The sequence below is a fragment of the Zea mays genome, chromosome 4 (genome assembly GCF_902167145.1).
Source record: "Zea mays cultivar B73 chromosome 4, Zm-B73-REFERENCE-NAM-5.0, whole genome shotgun sequence".
Classification (NCBI taxonomy): domain Eukaryota; kingdom Viridiplantae; phylum Streptophyta; class Magnoliopsida; order Poales; family Poaceae; genus Zea; species Zea mays.
In genome coordinates, this window is record NC_050099.1 from 63,349,361 (window position 1) to 63,355,787 (window position 6,427).

At 45.5% G+C, this 6,427-nt stretch overlaps 1 pseudogene; it reads left to right on the forward strand.

The window, feature by feature from the left end:
- The first annotated feature begins 4,858 nt into the window (after positions 1-4,858).
- On the forward strand, positions 4,859-6,057 carry LOC103653313 (vegetative cell wall protein gp1-like; annotated as a pseudogene).
- Positions 6,058-6,427: the final 370 nt, after the last annotated feature.

The following is a 6,427-nucleotide window of genomic DNA, read 5'->3' on the forward strand; positions in this document are numbered from 1 at the left end:
GACAGCACAACCTTCATAGTATATTTTACCCTTGATACATGCTAAACCAGCCAGGGATATTTATAAATAATTTGTAGAACATTTAATTAGCTTTCCAGAAAGTCTAGGACCACTTTGTTTGGATGTCTGAATCTTTTGTTGTGAATTTTTGAAGCTGCAAGTCTGAATCTGTCCAAATCTGGACAGAGCTGCTGTGTTTGCACAATTCGACCTTGCTAAGTGTTTAATCAGGTTGTGATGACAATACCAAAGTTGTAGAGCACTTGTTAAGCTTTCCAAGAAGTCCTAACTTGCTATTTTTGGATTAATCTTTGAAAAGTTATGATTAAAACAAGTGACTGCTGTATTGCTGTCCAAAAATCTGCAAGTGCCCCTTTTGATGATTGAGTTCACTCTTTTGGCTAAAAATGCTTAGTTAGCACTTAGCGGACATAGACTCATAATGGCTAAACATAGGCTAACATGTGTTCCATGATTAAGGTGCTTGCTTAATGTAGTTGATTGTGATAGATGAGTCCATCGACTTTGATGCATCGGTCCTCTGTTAAACTTGTGTGTGATGCTTTTGTGTGATCAATAGAGCTAATGCAAAGTCGTAGCAATTAAATAAATGCGTGTACCTGTGATATCGTATTTGTGTTGCGTAAATAAATAAAATATGGTCGTCTTGTTAATGGTGTTAATGATGAACGCCGATAACGTGCGAATAGCTAGCGCTTGTGTATAGTCGTTGCGGTGTCTTCTCATTTAATGATTAGTTCGCCACTGTGTCTTTGTATATCTTGTGTTACTTTCAGTATATTCATACATATGCATCTTGCATCTCATATAGGACCGAGAGATGATGATCGAGCCAGTGATGTGGTGCCAACCACAAGATGCAGTTGGTGGACGACCTGAAGAATGGTGGACTTATCCAGTGGATGCTCGCCAAGCGAGTACCTCCCCAGCAAACACTCTCTAAGTGTTAAATTAAAGGCAAGCCCCGGTTTTATGCATAACCGTTATATATGCTATTTTACTGCACTTAATGTTTGTAGGCTTGTACCGTGCACTTAAGTGTAGGAGTTGAATGAAACCCTAGTTGCATGAACTCAGATTCCCTTTGAGATGGATACTAGTATGCTAGGTCGAGTAGCTGCTTTGCTAATTAGGAATCTCGGTAGAAGTCGAGTGATTTTTCTAGCACTCGCGCGAGGTCAGGAATTGGTTGTATCCACTTTGATAACAGAATGGTGATGGTCTGTGGACACGGGTCCATGGGGACGCGTGGTCTACGAGATGAAAATTGGAATAAGGATTAACGTGCGGATACCTGTGTCAAGCGTTTGAACGTACTAAACACATACCGAGAAATATGGTAAATCGGTAAGCCTAGTACCTGAGTGAACCTGCCCGCAGACTTTACCCCTCACGCGACCTGAGACGAGGTCTCCCATTCCGGTTATGGTGGGTACAAGTGCGGTCACTGCACGACGGCCAGTCGGGGTCAGTGGGGCATTGTACGCCAAGGCGGTGAGCCCTGATCTGTTGCCAGGGAATCGATGGGGACGGTTGATGTGTGTGGGGACGGAGTGCCCCTACATATCGTGTGTTTAGGTTTACCTTGCAAGGATAAAAACTCGATTCGAATCGTCTGCTTCTCGCAGCTAATGAGACTGCTTGATCCATTGTACTGCATTGAGTAATAAGTGGAAATGAGGTGACTGGCAAAAGATGTTGAGTTGTAAAAATGTTTGATACCATGTATGACTAGTTTGGTACACATCTAGTAAAAAGGAGCATACTAAAACTTGAAAAAGCTAAAACATGATTTTAGACTCAGCTAGTGCTTTTGGCAAACCAAACCCCTCAGCCAAACAGCTGCATGTCTAGAGGTAGAGGAGTAGACTCCTCACACCGGGTAAGTCTAGCTGAGTATTAGTATACTCAGCCTTGCTTGTGGCACAATTTTTGCAGGTACCTCCTTGCTTTGGTTGTTGGTGTGACTTGGCCTTCATCCCTGCCACCGGGATAGATGGTCAAGAGGGTTACTGCTTCCGCAGGAGAGGACCAGGAGGAGTAGCGTGGCCAGGCTTCGCCATGTTGCTCGGTTCTTCTCCGTTAGTTATTTCCGCTGCATTAAAAATTTATGGTTATTATTTCTGAAACTCCGATAATGTAATCACTAATGATACTTATTAAATTTGTGGTATTATGTTTTATTGTATTTCTCGGTGCCTCACCATCGTGTGAGCTGGTGGTATTCGATCCTGGATAAGTGGCTTTATCGGACTAGATCCGAGGGACTGACGGGTTATTCCTGTTTAAGTGTGTTGCTGCCCTTAAGGGTGCGACTTGGGCACTTAAGCTGGAATAATTCGGGCGGTTCCGCCACAGCTGGTATCGGAGCGAATACCAGTACAGAGAAGTCAATAAGTCATGATTACCAACCTTTTCTAAAGTAAAACTGGCTTAGAAACCAAAGTTGGATAGATGTCAGGACGATAAGTTAGACCTAGGACGTGAAGCCTTAGGAAATAGATGGGTAGCTAGGTGGCTATTTATATAAGCCATAAAGGCTACTACTACTATTAATAAGGATGCTGCAGAAGCATCCGATAAAGTAGTTAGGTCTGAGAAGACGACTAGAATGAGCATGCATCATGATTGTTGCATTAAAATTGTCTCTTGTGCATCAACATGCTTCTCTCGTCTTTATTCCAATAATGAGAACTTATGAATAATGTGTTGCACTGCTAGGTTAGGAACTATAAAAAAATGTCTTATCCTGTGTGTCATGAAAGTCTTGCTAGGTTGTGTTATGTGTTTCTCTTGCCTTGCTATCTAGGTGGTATTCTAAGTGTTCAAACCTTTTTACAAAAAAAATTGTCTGTTCTGCTCATGAAAAGATTTTCCCCCTCCAAAAAACCTTGAGTTTAGCAAGTAAAACCCTTGTAAAAAAAACATGCGTGTGTTGGTGTTTTCTAACCATTGTGTGTTTCCCGCTTGAAGTTGCACCTGCACGGCTTGTAGACACCCATAGCTTGACCCCTAAATCGACCAAAACTTCCTTGTGCACTTGTTGTGTCAAAACAAAAAAAAACGTTTGGTGTCTAGTTGCGCAAACCCTATCAAGACCATGTTTCTTTCCATAAATCCTTGCTCCTAAAACGTCATAGCATTCCTGTTGATCATCCATCTGATCTTGTTGACGACCTCTCTTTTCACCTGGATCTAGTACTCTCTTTCCTTGTGAATCATGTTGTGGCTTTATCATTCGAATCTCTGGATCCCTTAATGATTCTGCCCCGTTATCTGGTTATCTGCTATAACCCGTTCTCAAGTATCGAATGTTGATCTTGCCTAAATCTCTCATTTCTGGTCATTCTCATACCCCCTTCTCCGAGGATCATGACGCTTGTTTTATCAACTTATCTCTAAACGGCATATCCATGTGGATTAATGAATATCTTTGGATCTCTCATGTCTCTAAAAGCTTATCAATCTCGATCTCATGGTTGGTTCCTCCTCATATTAAAAAAATCGTATCAATCTTTGGCTGATAATCCCCGTGATGATCATAAAATAGTTCTCTAAGCTGAAGAAAATTCTCATGTGATGCTCTTTTGCCAATAATCTTTGCTTCAACTCTGGTCACATTCTTGTTTCTGAGCCATACTCTCATGGGCTCCATCTATCTGTGCTATGTGGAATTCTCATTGGTTACGTTTGGTAATGGTGTTATGACTAACGACCGATGGTGCCGTGACGAAACCGAGAGCCTACTATGGTGCACGCATGGTTGAGCTGCTCGGTACGCGCTGGTATCGTGGTTAATAGTTGTGATCCATTACGAGACTATACTGATGTGCTATCTTTTGTGTACATTCTCTCAGAGTGGTCGCTGCATTTTGTCTCTACATGCCGCGATATTCTACCCAAATCTATCTTCAGTATCTTGTCAGATCACATCTCATAAATTTGCATCTATCTCCAGCCTGGGAGTTACATGCTTCTCCACCCTTAAAGATCCTCATTCGAATCTCGGGACGAGATTCTTTTAAGGGGGGAAGGCTGTGACACCCCAGGTGTCACTTTTGCGTTATGTCGGGAGATTAATCCTAATCTCGGATGCTCAGTAAAAATTTCTATTTCTCGATCGTGTCTATCTCTGTTTATCAAGCTTTCTCTTGGAAGTTCACTGAATTCAGAGTTATTCGATCTCGAGAAACAGACCATTTCGGAGCGTGTTAAAACTTTTTATCTCTCGGAACGAATGCAGACTCGAAGATCATTCTCGAATTATAAATCTCATCTAAAGTTCATTAAATCAAACTCTCGACGATTGTTATCTGATCTGAGCCTGAATCCAATTTTCTCGATGTTCGATCTATGTCCAAAAATTTATCCGACTCCGTACTCTCAAACGGAATGCTTAATATGTCGTCATCAAATCAATTTATCCGACTCGGCCAAATATCTCATGTGCGAACCAAATTCAAAATCCCGTATCGACAGTGATTTTTAAATATCACGATTCGCCTTCTCCGACTAAAAATCCAAAACCGATCAAATCTCGGGGCGATTTATTTTCGAATCACGCGTAGGGAATTATTTCCGAGCAAATTCAAATCAAACTCTCGGTCGAATTAATCGCTCAATCGTCCGTTCGTCGAAACCCAAATTCGCTCTGTTCTCCGTAGGGACGAAATCCGCAGGAACATTTTTAGTCCGAAAAATAAATTAGTGCAGCCCGAATTCGTATTTTGGGCCAAGCCCATTCAAGCCCAATAGGCCCACTAGGAAACCCTAACCCTAGCCATCTTCTATAAATAGGGGTGCTCACTTGGCAAATTTTCACTCCCACCCCTGCATTTTTCCTAGCCGCCACTTCCTTCTTCCTTGTCTCTTCTTCCCCCCGGCAGCTCCACGCTCCCTGCCCATGGCGTCTTCCTCTCCTCTCCCACGGCTGCAGCTGGGAGCTCGGCTCCTCCCCTTCTTCTTCCTCAAGCAGCAGGCGCCTCTCCCCTTCAGGCATGGTGGTAGCTCCTCCTCTCTCTGGTTTTTACCGCACGAGCAGGAGCTCCCTGGGAGCACGCCGACGCCCCTGATCCCCCATTGGCCACGACCTTCTCTGCTCTTCTCCATGGCCGGCGAGCAGCCCAGCAGCGAGCTCCTCCCCCTTTGCTGTCTTCTCCAGCGCGCAGAAACTTCAGGGTCGCCCAGCTCTCCCACTCCATGGGCGCGAGCTCCTCCTTCTTCCCATGGATGGCGCCCTAATTTCTCCAGCAGCCCAATGGCGTCCCTGTCCATGGCGCCCCTGCAATCTCCCTTTCCTCCCCGCGGCCAGCAATGCTGCGGTGCCCCTTGCTTCTTCCTCTCGCAGCAAGGCAGCAAGCAGCCATTCCCATGGCCGAGCTCACCTCCCTGCCGCGAGCTCGCCAACAATCTCCCCCACTCAGACCTCCATTCCCCTTGCTGCTGCTCGTCGCGAGCTCTCTCTGGCTCCTTCCCCAAGTCCGGCTGGAGCTTGCCTCCTCCATGGCCGGCGCCCAGCCGCAACTCCAAGCTCCCTGCACCCTCCTCCTCCAACGCCGGCCACCAATTCACCATCTCCAGCCGCGCGTCTTGCTCCTCCCTGCTCCCAGCCAGGGCGCCCAGAAAATCCCCCAGCCGAGCCCCCTCCTCGCTGTCCTCCGTGGTGCCCGCCGGTTGTTCGACAAAATGCGCAGCAAGCTCCGTCGTCGATCTGCGCAGCCCCTATTTGGTTGTCGTTCTGCCTCCGTCAACCTCCTCCGTGCACGTGCAACAGCAGCCGCTGCCCCTTCGCGTCGAGTGTGCCAACACGGATCTACGCAGTCCCGACGCGATGTTGTCAAACTCCGGTAAAACCCCATCGTCCTCGCTGCAACTTGTGTTTTTTTTAGCGCTCCATGAAATGACCAAAACCATACACTGTCATATTCTTGCAGCCCCTTGCCGTCGTCATGCCTCACGCATCGCTCGTCGGCAAAGAGCCCAAACTAATGGCATGCCCGCGCGACATGAGTCGGCCAGGTTGTTCGCCTTGAATGATTGCGATTTGTTTTATTTACGTATTCGGTCGATGATGTGCCTGCGTGTTTATATGTGTGTGAAAATATGTTTGTATCAATGGAAGCGCGTAGAGAAGAAAATGAAGTAGAAAAGAACTCGGATGTTTTTACGTTTCGATAGGAAGATGTGCGATGTGTTGTTTGATGCGAAGGATAGGTTTTACTAGTTTAAACGGTTAGTCGGCAGACTCGATCAGTAAAGCTAAAAATTTATTTTTGCGATTAAGATGAGGTGACGACATGCCGTAGTAGTCGTCGCCTTCTCTATATTTTCGAGTTGGATAAATACCATAGGCAAATAATTGTTGATACCCAAAGAGTGTTAGAAACAAGTAGTCGTGCTCTACCTA